Source organism: Lissotriton helveticus, chromosome 2_1, assembly GCF_964261635.1.
Source record: "Lissotriton helveticus chromosome 2_1, aLisHel1.1, whole genome shotgun sequence".
Classification (NCBI taxonomy): domain Eukaryota; kingdom Metazoa; phylum Chordata; class Amphibia; order Caudata; family Salamandridae; genus Lissotriton; species Lissotriton helveticus.
The window spans coordinates 809,981,228-809,993,366 of NC_136059.1; positions in this window are offsets into that span (position 1 = coordinate 809,981,228).

The window sequence follows — 12,139 nt, forward strand, 5'->3', positions numbered from 1 at the left end:
CATTAAAAACAATTCTAGAAGGGCACACAGTTGCTACTGTTTTTGTGATTCCCTGCTTTGTAGCTATTTTTGCATCTCATTTTGTGCCATGCTGCTTAGTTAAATTAGGCCCATGGCTTTTGTCCTGCTCGATCATTTAGCAACATGAAGGTATATATAGCATTAACTTTATATATATATTCACTAATTATGATCACTATAACTCTAGAGGAGTCATTTATTAATATAAGTGCCCATCTTAATATGCATCTGGCCACTATTTCTTTATAATGAGTCTGATTACTTACTGCACCATTTTTTGTTGTCATTGAATTTTCAAAAATAATGGTGAGATAATGTGTTGCTTATGTTTTATGTTTGTGATAATGAACTTTAAGTTATTCATATGATGTGCAGTGTTTAACAAATGCCTAATAGTGCTCTATGTGATCAATAATAGATAAGAATTCCCAAATGATACTTCTATCACTGCATCATAAATCACAAGTTCAATTTCACTTGCTAACCTGTGAAACAGTACAAATACAGCATCTTCAAGAGGTGCCATTCCAGTATCCATGGAGCTTGTTTTTCCATCGTAAAGAACACAGATTAATAATAATAATAATAATAATAAGATTAATAGGAAGTTGTGTTCCTATTGGGAATCAGCAACATAGGCGAATGATAATGTAAGATATGTTATTATTATTTGGGGTGGGTGCCTACCCATCCCAAGGAACAATCACAACATTTGTCAGGGTGAACCCTTAAAGTCACTAAATTAACCTGAGCTCAACGGTCTGGTAGCTATGGCACAGAGCAAACAGGCTTAAGTTAAGGCAATGTATAAAGTATTTATGTAGTACCAAAACAGTGATAAAGTTAAAAAGCAAAACAAAAAAAAATCCAAAGCCAAATTAGAAATATAAAGTAAAATGTAAGAACCAAAATAAAGAATATCCAATAAGGGAATATGAATTTTTAAAGTTTTATGTAAAAATTACACCAAATGCACAAAGTGTCAATTATAGCCAAAGGTCGTGTTAGACTGCGAGCTAGGCGCAATTTGAGGCTGACTGAGATGGAGCGCAGGGTCTAATTTATCAATCATGTTGATCCTGGTCAAAGGTTTTACCTTCAGACTTAGGGATTGATTCATATATTGGCGGTATGGACACTTCATCACAATGGCAACTTAGTATCCATACTGTCAGGACTGTAGTCCACCTGCCTGATTTAAATGTGGGTGGACCTTAGGTTTAATCATGGTGGAAACTACTCTGTCTCTGCTATGACAAAACCGCTCTTACGAGTAAGGGCTGTCGAAGGCATATCTCTAATTTTGTCCACCTACATTAGTTGAGCAGAACTAGAGATCAGTTTTTACTGCCTGCCTTTTCTAAGAAAACCCTGGTGGAATGGGGCAGTGAACTCTGCTAAATGCTTCCCTCACCATGGGAGATAATGCCCATGGTGAGGGGAGCATTTTCTTTTGTATTTTCAAAATGAAAACAGTTTGATGGACTGCTCTTTCATGTTGTTGGAGCAATGCAACAGACTTCAAAAAGCATTGATAAGATCCGTTGTGACGGCAGCTCCTGACAATGCTTTAGAAATTACTTCCAGCATGGGGATCATTTCTAAATTTGATGGGTGGAGTAGTGCCCAAAGGAGATTACTCTGCCAAAAAGTAAAATGGGTTTGAGTCTTCTAAGTCCCAGTTGGCCACAGGAGTACACTTTTAAAGTTCCCCAGGACCTCAGGGGAGTCACTAAGAAAGTTACAGGGTGTCAGACATAGGCCAAAAACAAAGTCCATTCCAAGCCCACCTGCTACTGATCATCTGGTAATAACAATACAAGGCTTCTTATTGTATCCCTGTAGCTTGAACAGGAAATCAGCCCATTGACCCTTGCAGTACACTTCTTTTTACTGGTACAAGAGTAAGCAGATCCTGTCCTTTAGGGCTCTTCTCAGGTCAAAACAGCACATCCGGTCTTCTTCTGATCTTCATCAGGTCCAGGGAGTGTTCTTAAGTGGGCGCCTGGGAGACAAAGAGAGCCTTACCTAAAGCTTGCCGCCACCGCCAGGAGTCATTTGAGGCAGCGAGGAAGCCCTGCAGCACGCCGCCACCGCCAAGAGTCAAACACCAGCTGACTCCACGCGCCGCCGCTCCGGGACCACAACTCCCGGCAGCCTACGCGGCGGCGCGCGTTTCTGACGACGCGAAGGCGCCAGGAGGCGCTCATAAGCGCCGCAGCTACCGGCGGAGCGGGGGGAGACAAAGAGAGCCTTACCTAAAGGTTGCCGCCACCGCCAGGAGTCATTTGAGGCAGCGAGGAAGCCCTGCAGCACGCCGCCACCGCCAAGAGTCAAACACCAGCTGACTCCACGCGCCGCCGCTCCGGGACCACAACTCCCGGCAGCCTACGCGGCGGCGCGCGTTTCTGACGACGCGAAGGCGCCAGGAGGCGCTCATAAGCGCCGCAGCTACCGGCGGAGCGGGGGGAGACAAAGAGAGCCTTACCTAAAGGTTGCCGCCACCGCCAGGAGTCATTTGAGGCAGCGAGGAAGCCCTGCAGCACGCCGCCACCGCCAAGAGTCAAACACCAGCTGACTCCACGCGCCGCCGCTCCGGGACCACAACTCCCGGCAGCCTACGCGGCGGCGCGCGTTTCTGACGACGCGAAGGCGCCAGGAGGCGCTCATAAGCGCCGCAGCTACCGGCGGAGCGGGGGGAGACAAAGAGAGCCTTACCTAAAGGTTGCCGCCACCGCCAGGAGTCATTTGAGGCAGCGAGGAAGCCCTGCAGCACGCCGCCACCGCCAAGAGTCAAACACCAGCTGACTCCACGCGCCGCCGCTCCGGGACCACAACTCCCGGCAGCCTACGCGGCGGCGCGCGTTTCTGACGACGCGAAGGCGCCAGGAGGCGCTCATAAGCGCCGCAGCTACCGGCGGAGCGGGGGGAGACAAAGAGAGCCTTACCTAAAGGTTGCCGCCACCGCCAGGAGTCATTTGAGGCAGCGAGGAAGCCCTGCAGCACGCCGCCACCGCCAAGAGTCAAACACCAGCTGACTCCACGCGCCGCCGCTCCGGGACCACAACTCCCGGCAGCCTACGCGGCGGCGCGCGTTTCTGACGACGCGAAGGCGCCAGGAGGCGCTCATAAGCGCCGCAGCTACCGGCGGAGCGGGGGGAGACAAAGAGAGCCTTACCTAAAGGTTGCCGCCACCGCCAGGAGTCATTTGAGGCAGCGAGGAAGCCCTGCAGCACGCCGCCACCGCCAAGAGTCAAACACCAGCTGACTCCACGCGCCGCCGCTCCGGGACCACAACTCCCGGCAGCCTACGCGGCGGCGCGCGTTTCTGACGACGCGAAGGCGCCAGGAGGCGCTCATAAGCGCCGCAGCTACCCGCTTCGCGGGACGCGAGCGGGACGCCCGGGGCTAAGCCCGGGCAAAGGGCGGGCCCTCTACGGCCCTCATCGGCAGGAAGAGGCAGGGGCAGGGCCAGAACCCCTGTTTCTACGGAGACATATTTACAAGTAAGACACAGTCCCCCAGTTGTATACCGTGTTATATATATGGCAACCAAAAAGAAACCTGCTGTTGTTCCCGCTAATACCATGGATAATTATGTTGTGCAAACTGTAAAGAAAATTAACGAACAAAGGAGAGAATCATTAGGGCTAAGCCAGTCACCAGATTTGCGCAGATTAAGTCCTACCTTGCCTATGTCAGCTGAAGACAGTCCTTTTGTGATGGTGGACACAAGGGTATCAACTAATGAATCACCCATGATTGAGTCTGACAGTCAGCCACTGATCACGCTAGTATCTCCTGTTATTTTGAATGTAGACTTTGATAGCATTATTGATTCTGACCCAGACACTGTTACTGGTCCTGTAGAGGATGATTCACCTCTAATTGAGCATACACCTCGACCTGTGCGTGCCTGTGTGAAGAACCAACGGAAACAGGGAGGTCAAAGACCAAGAGCGAAAAGGAAAAGAACATTATCTCCAGGTCCCGCGAGAGCTCCCCCAAAGGCAGTAGGGGACGGGACTGTAAGAAATAAAGGAGAAGATGAATTGTTTGCTAAACTGCTTGAGGTTGTAGAGGGCAAACTTATCGAAATTGTAAAACCTCTGATCTCAAAAATAGATAAGCTTCAGGCGGAAGTTAAAAGGCTTGGAGGTCTGCAAACTAAGCTGACGGAGGAAATAGGTAGTCTTAATACTTTAATATCTGCAAAAAACACTATAGAGGGTGTTGATCATGCCGTAGAAGGGATATCTGGCGGGTTGACTGATCTAGCCCATACGTTGGCCCCCAAAGTTAATCATAATATTACAACAGTAGAAGGGTGCCCGTTGTCAGTTAATATTCCACAAGCACAAGCCCACGGTACAGACCCTCTACAATTTATTGAGGAAGCTTCACCTGTTGTATTAGTGTTAGCTAATGTACCACAGTTGGATGATGGCATCATCGAGTCAGCCAGCTCTCTGAGTAGTAAGGCCCTTCACTGGCTCTCTGGTAATATGAGGTTAGCGCCTGGTGGTTTACAGCAATTAGCGCAAGATATCAAAACAGTTAAACGTATTCCCTGGATAGGGAACCGCCCTAAAAGATTTAAAGGGGATTGCGTGGCGATAACATTTGCTCATCCCAATATACTTCCCAATGTCTTAACACATATTTTTCCACCTCAGCGTAGAAGAGGTACGGTGGTTCCCCTAACATTAAAATTTTTCCACGGGGAACAGCAAAATGTAACCCTACCGAAAACGCCTGCATTGGGATGGGATAACAATTTGATTAACAATCTGAATCTGCATAATCGCTGGGCATCCCCCTTAGTACCTAGTCTGCTATTGCATAATAGATTTGATGCCCTGTCTGGTCTTAACAACTGCGATTGACAAGAGGTCAGACATGAGTCTGTCGCAGTGGTTGCAGGAGTAGATTTACATCAGCCCCCAATTACAATCGGTAGTATACTGCCTAAGCCTGTGGGTGTATCCCGCAATACCCTAGTGGGGGCATCATCAACAACTTGCTTTATTGCCAGTTGGAATATAGCAGGACTGGTTTCCAAATTAAATGTACCAGGGTGGTTAGAACTAATTAGAACATTTGATATCTTATGCTTACAGGAGACCTGGTGTTTAAATTTCCAGGGGCTTGACGGGTTTGTAGCCTATGAGTTACCAGCAGTGGCAACTACTTCAGGGAGGGCCAAAGGAGGGTTGCTAACTCTGATTTCTGTGAAAATGCGTATCAGGGTGAAGGAATATATTATAGTGGGCAATAATTCTCAATTACTATGGTTAGCGGATGAGGCAGGTAAAAACATTTTGTTGATTAATATGTACAATAACGTTTTTGATGCCAGTAGATATACGGTTATTGTAGAACTTGATGTCGCAATCAAACAACTGATGAAAACCTCTAATACGGATTTCGAATACATATATGTTGGTGATTTTAATACTTCTGTTTGCCCTCTCTCTAATCAAAGGTTGTGTGGTAATTTGAATCGTGTTGGAGAGCCAGTTATGCACTTCAAACATAATACATATGGTGAAACTCTGAACTCTTTCCTATTCGCTTATGACTTAGAGATTTTAGAGATTGAACAGGATGGGAAGGGCGTTAGTTTGCCAACCTTTGTAGGGCGAGGGGCGAACACTGTGATCGATTTTATTTGCATGTCTTCCGAATTAGCTGATTTTAGTTCTGATGTCAAGGTTGTAGATCATATGGTTAGTGACCACAACTGTCTTGTTATTGAAACAAGGTTTTGGAAAGCTTGTATAATTCCAGATAGTAGTGCTATTACAAACATTGAAGTACATAGGCCGAATGGATTCAGAATAAGGTGGGCAGGGGATAAGGCTGAAGTAACCTCAAATTGCATTATCTCCTGTTGTTTAAATGATATTATTTCTATTACTGATGAGAATTCAAATATGATGGCCTGTATCTCCCATTTTACAAAAATCAATGTTTTTATTAGCAGTAAGTTTACTAGGTCTGCTGGAAATTCTAGCTACAAGGCCAGGGGATGGTTTGATAACGCATGCACTGTGGCATTGAAAACATTAAAAAAAGCATTATCTACAAAACCTAGAGATAAAACAGTTGTAGTTAAGCTTAGATCTGATTATAATTTAGCTCTTAGGCAAAGGAAAGCTGAATTACGTGAGGAAGCTTGGGAGCGATTTGATCTGGCGGCTGTATCGAATAACTGTACGCTTTTTTGGGCAGTAGTAAATAGCCCTTTTCTTAGAGATGACAAACTTCCCACGCTAACCTCAAACGTGGGTAAGGAGTCATGGGTACAGCATTTTCCTGCCATTTTTAATCCTGACATGGTAACGTTGCCAGAAAGTTGCTCTTGGCCAGTACTTAATTTAGATATCACCTTACAGGAGGTCCTAAGTAGTATCAGGGCTAGCAAGGGCGGTAAGGCCCAGGGACCCGACGGTGTCCCAGTTGATGTATATAAATTTGCGCCCGAGACTTGGGGGCCAGTACTAGCCAAAGTTTTTAATGCCGCTGTTCGCTATACTATTCCGTGTACCTGGTCCGAATCCATAATAGTTCCAATTCATAAAAAAGGGGACCGAGGAAACGCCAAAAACTACCGGCCAATCTCGCTATTGGATTCGTCGGTTAAGATTATGAGTCGTGTACTCCTCGTTCGATTGGAAGAATGGGCTGAGTCTAATAAAATAATGACAGACTGCCAATATGGGTTCAGGAAAGGGAGGGGTTGCATTGAACAATGCTTAAATCTGGAGCTACTGATTGGGAAATATACCCGTGCGAAAAAGGGTTCACTTTACCTCTGTTTCGCTGATTTGAGCAGTGCTTTTGACCTAGTGGATCACGCCATATTATGGACCACCTTGTTAGAAATGGGAGCACCGAGGGAAATCATATATTTTTTGGCCCGTTTATATGAGAGGCTTAGCTCGTGTGTCCGGTATGGGCCCTCGGGCGAATGCACAGACAAATTCAAGGTCAGGAGAGGTATCAGACAAGGGTGTGTATTGGCACCCTTGCTCTTCACTCTGTTCATTAACGAAATAGACTCGGTCTTACAGAGGGCGCCAGCCGACGCACCTAGAGTAAACACAAGTACCATCCCTGTGTTACTCTATGCGGACGACGCTGTGCTGCTCTCTAGGACTCCCCGGGGTCTACAGCTTTTGATTGACAAATTTGTGGCCTTTATTGAGAAAAGAAAGTTGGTCATTAATAAAAGCAAAACATTTGTGATGGAGTGCGGAGCTAGCAAGGTAAAAATTAAAAAACCCTATAGGTATCTCATTGACGGCCAAGTGGTGCAGTCTGTGGAAAACTTCTGCTACCTGGGAGTTAATTTTTCCAAAAATGGTCGCTGGGACGTCGAGCACAAGGTGGTGCGCGACAAAATGATCAGGAGCGCCAATGGAATATTTGCATTCGCAAGTAAGTTAGGTAGTAGAAGGCCTAAAGAAATGCTCAAGATTTTTGAAGCCAGGTGTCTTTCGGCTGCCCTCTACGGAGCAGGGGTATGGGGGGTATCCAGGGTCGAATCCCTCCAGGTTGAAGAGAATATGTTTCTGAAAAAGTTGTTGTGTCTCCCGACTTCTACTGCTAATAGTTTGGTCCACAAAGAACTAGGACTACATCATATAAATGATCTATTATTGTTGAGACCTTTGATGTTGTGGCGTTCAGTCTGGATGAAAGACGAAACCTCATTTAATAGGGCCATTATTGAGGATTGTTTACGCCTAGACTATTTTCTTAGAATCCCATGGATTAAGTACACAATTGATTCTTTCTCTAGTGTATTTGGGCTTAACGTTACATTAGATCACTGTTCTGCCTCGGATTTCTCCAAGGAGAGTCTGAAATTAACTTTTTTAAATCATTGTGCAGAAAGACGAGCTACGGATGATCTTAAACTTTCTACTTGTATACGTTATAACCATTTGAATGAATCTGTGGGCCTACACCCTTACCTCGTCCAGGTGACTAAAGGGCAACATCGGTTTGTTCTCACCAGGATGAGGATGGGTACGGTCCACCTATTGGTTGCATTCCCTGAGATTAAGAAGCGCCCTACTGGTCCATGTCGGTGCGACAATTTTTCAGAACAAAGCACAGAGCACTTTTTGTTTATATGCAACCTGTATAGCGAATGTCGTAAATTCTTTTTAAAACCTCTACTTATTAAATTTGGAGCAAGAACTGTTAAAGCGGCAATGAAATTACTTTTTAACTTGCATCACCCTGACATCTGTTTTTATACGGCTAGCTTTTTACTCAGGGCCATCAGCTATAGGAAAAGCATGATTTTTTAAATATATTTATCAATATTTTTACTCTATCATATTTATTGGAAAATTTTTAAATGTGTTATTTGCTTATTATATGTATCTTACCGTATTTGTAGCTGATTGCGATTGACCAAGTGCATTTTCTTTTATTTGTATTGTTGTATGTACTTTTATGGACATGATTTACATGTTCCGAATAAAGTTTTGAAATTGAAATTGGGTGTTTCCCATATATATGCATGGTGCTAGTAAGAGGTTTAGAATGATTCCTGGGCATGATCTGACCAATAGAGTATATGTTCTTCGGGCCACATTACCCACTTTGGGCATTTTCAAGATGGTAAATATCTTTGCCAAACTAAACTTGGCCTTTGAGTGCTGGGTGTGTTTGTGTGTGGGGGGGAGTAATGTCCTCCCACATCCAACACTAAAATTCAGTTTAAGGCAACCACGTTATCCACAACAAATCTGGTAGGACCAAAGCAGAGTCCTTCAGCAATCAGACAGTGGATCCACAAGAATTGTCTAGGCATTCCTGTTCTCTCCCCTTTCAAGTGCCCCCAGGTGTGTCATATGTGAACCCAGAAGAGCTGTCAAACAGGATTTGACAAGCAAGCTGAATTTGCAATTATGGTGTCAAAAAAGATGCACACAACCTCCACCCTTCATATTCTGCATAATACAGAAGAGTCTTCTCTGTCCATTCAGGTAAACCTATTGTTGACTCCTTGGAAGTATTCACACCTTTGCACACATATTGAAGGCTACTTACTGGCTAATTAGAATCACAAATGGAGTACTCTCCATTATTATGAACATAAAGACTGGTTGGGATCACTCCTCCTTAAACTACTAAGGAATTTACTTTTGACCTATGTGAAGCAAAAAGACCAAATGATGGATGGAATGCTGAACAAACCAAGCATTTACCCAAAGTCACAGATCTGGGTGTAATCCATCATTTTTGTGCTCACCACGCCATACCAGTTTGGACCCAGTTATATACAAATCAGTCTTGACCCTGCTCCCATGGGAACAGGCCAGCCTGAACTCCCAGGCCAGGTCCTCCTTGGACCAGAAACTACCATCCTGTGACCTGTTTTGGGGTATCACCCCTCATCAGCCAGTCTAGCTTTATTCCAATGTCACAGTGACCACGAGACTCACGGTTTGGCATGCCCTTCGTACGTTGGGTGACAAAAAGCAAAATGACCACATGATGGATGGATTGCTGAACAAATCAATTGTTCACCCCAAGTCATAGACTTAGGATTAATCCAATATTTTTTTACTCAACACGCCACCCCAGTTTGGACCCAGCCATATGCAAGTCAGTCTTGACACTGCTCCTGATGGATTCAATGGATTTAACCAAAATCTGTAACTGGGGGTGAATGCTTAATTTCTTCAGCATTCTGCCTATCATCTGTTCTCTCTATATAAAGAGATATTGCCTTCATTGAAGAAAGGTTAAGCCCTGAGGAAGTTGAAGGATATTGTGCTATGACGAAACACGTGTTGGCTGTTAAGAAAAAGTGTGCCTTCTGTGGCTTTTGTGAAAACATTTTTGTTATGGCTGAACTGATGTAAGAAGTATGGATGCAAGTAAACACCTGTGGAACTAATAAATGAAAATGAAACAAACACAAAATCCATTTGGACATTTAAGTTTTTGTGTATTTTGAGCACTCAGGACAATCTGTTGCAAATTGCTGTACCTCTTGTGGATCATATTAGTACTGACAGGTGGTCAACTCTTGCATTTGGGCACCAAGTTAATCAAATATGTTATTAAAATTACCCCAGTACATTAAGGAGAGTGCCCATTAGCCTAGCCACTGTGTATAATAAACAATGCAAATTAGCCTTCAGGCAGAAGAAAGGTAACTATCTAAAAGTTACTTTTCCTTAATATTTCTTAAAACTCTGACCATTGAATTGGATTTTTAAACTGTTAAAAGTAAATATTTTTCTAGCTGGTCCCATTCCTGAGATACAGTATTAGCATTTAATATTGCTTCATAAAAAAAAACTTGATTATGGAACATCTCAAACAGATAGATTTGCACTAAAATATACTAACTTTTATCAGCACAAAAATTCAATTTAATGGAGAATATCTATTATAATACCTGATATTTTACCACTTGATTAATTCTTCTTCCATGAGTTAAATTCAGAAAACCTTACTCGATTCATTCAATGAACGAAGGTGGTACATAGACTTCCAACTCTGTAATATGAAAGAGCATGCTTCCAACTAAGCAATAAAAATAAATTTACACTGTGAGTCTGATAAAAGAGCACCGCTCTAATTAACTTAAACAGGAATGTAAGTTCATCAAAAGAAACATACATATTAATTGGTGAAAAAAAGAACAGCTGACTCTAAAGTTAATAGAGAGATGGCCAAATGGCTATAACATGCTTCCAGTAACTCCTCCCTCAAGCTGACATCTCAAACAGTGAGTAAGGGAATATTGGTAATACCTCTTAATCACCTTTGGAGAATAATTGAGCAACCATTGGGCAATAAACTACATTTTACCAAAGTGAGCAGCTTTGAGCAGCTTATAATTATACTGAGATAATTCCCTCCTTTCAATCAATGTTATCCTATACTATGTCTGTCTCTGCATTGTTTTATAACTAGTGAAAAGAGAAATGTGCAAATTATTGCATAATTGCCTATACCGACAGGCAATTCGTCTGAGTTTGTATTTAAAAAGCGTTTGTAAAATTGTGCAGACCTTTTCCTCAACTAAGGCTGGGAATTGTTGAAATAGATACTTTATTTGAAGTTCACTAAACCAAAGCCCATATCCTTCAGGAGTACCTGAAATACCTAACTGCTCTCAAGATTTCCATACTATGCTGCATTTGAAATCTGCACCCATTTGGTATGTCAAGCTGTTACATTTTAGAATCTCAGTATTTGAGTGAAAAATCAAGACTTTTACTGTCTTTCAATGTCAAAAAATCATGACAGTCAGCAATATTCGTGATCTTTAAAACATTTTGAAACATCAACTCATGAAAGGATCTAACCAAGATTTTTATGAAGAACAAATAATTTGAGAAAAGAAGGTAGCTATTTTGTTAATTATACTGAAATCCACTTTTCTACAGCAGGGTGCACCATTTACCAGATATGACAAAGTAAAGACCCACCTTGAGCCGAGAACTGACATCACCCTGTACCAGTTGCTGACAAAGACTGATTCCCCTATTCCCTTGTTTTGGTCCCTCTTTTCCCTTTCTACAGGAATCTGTACTACGGAGCTTACCAAACTCCAGTGCAAGCTTTGTTGGAAGTATCAGAATAACATTGAAGCTGCCTACTGATTACCCCAAATCATATTACTGGTCTTTAACATTCTCATGGACAGAGCCTAGCCTCTAAGGTCTCAGACAGCCTGCCCCTTGATGGCAGACTTTTCAGTGGTAGTTTTTATTGCTATATCGTAATAAGATGAACTTCCAAACTGAAGATTTCCATCCTTCATTTTGGGCAAATCTCATAAAAATGATTTGTTTTCATGAAAATCAATGTTTTTGTTAATAAGGATATTTTAGCAGGTTTCATCAGCCTGGTGGAAGTCAATCGAGGCGAAAAGCTCATCAAAACAGGTTTGTCATTAAAGGATTGTCAAAATCATTTTTTCAATTGGGTTTCACCTAATATACATAAAACCAGTTTTTGTTAGCAAAGACTTGTAGAAATGGGAATTATCTGCAGTAACATGATGCCTGTTTTTAAATTACATACTTTCTGTTAATTTATATTCACCACATTTCTTGTAATATTTGCTACCATA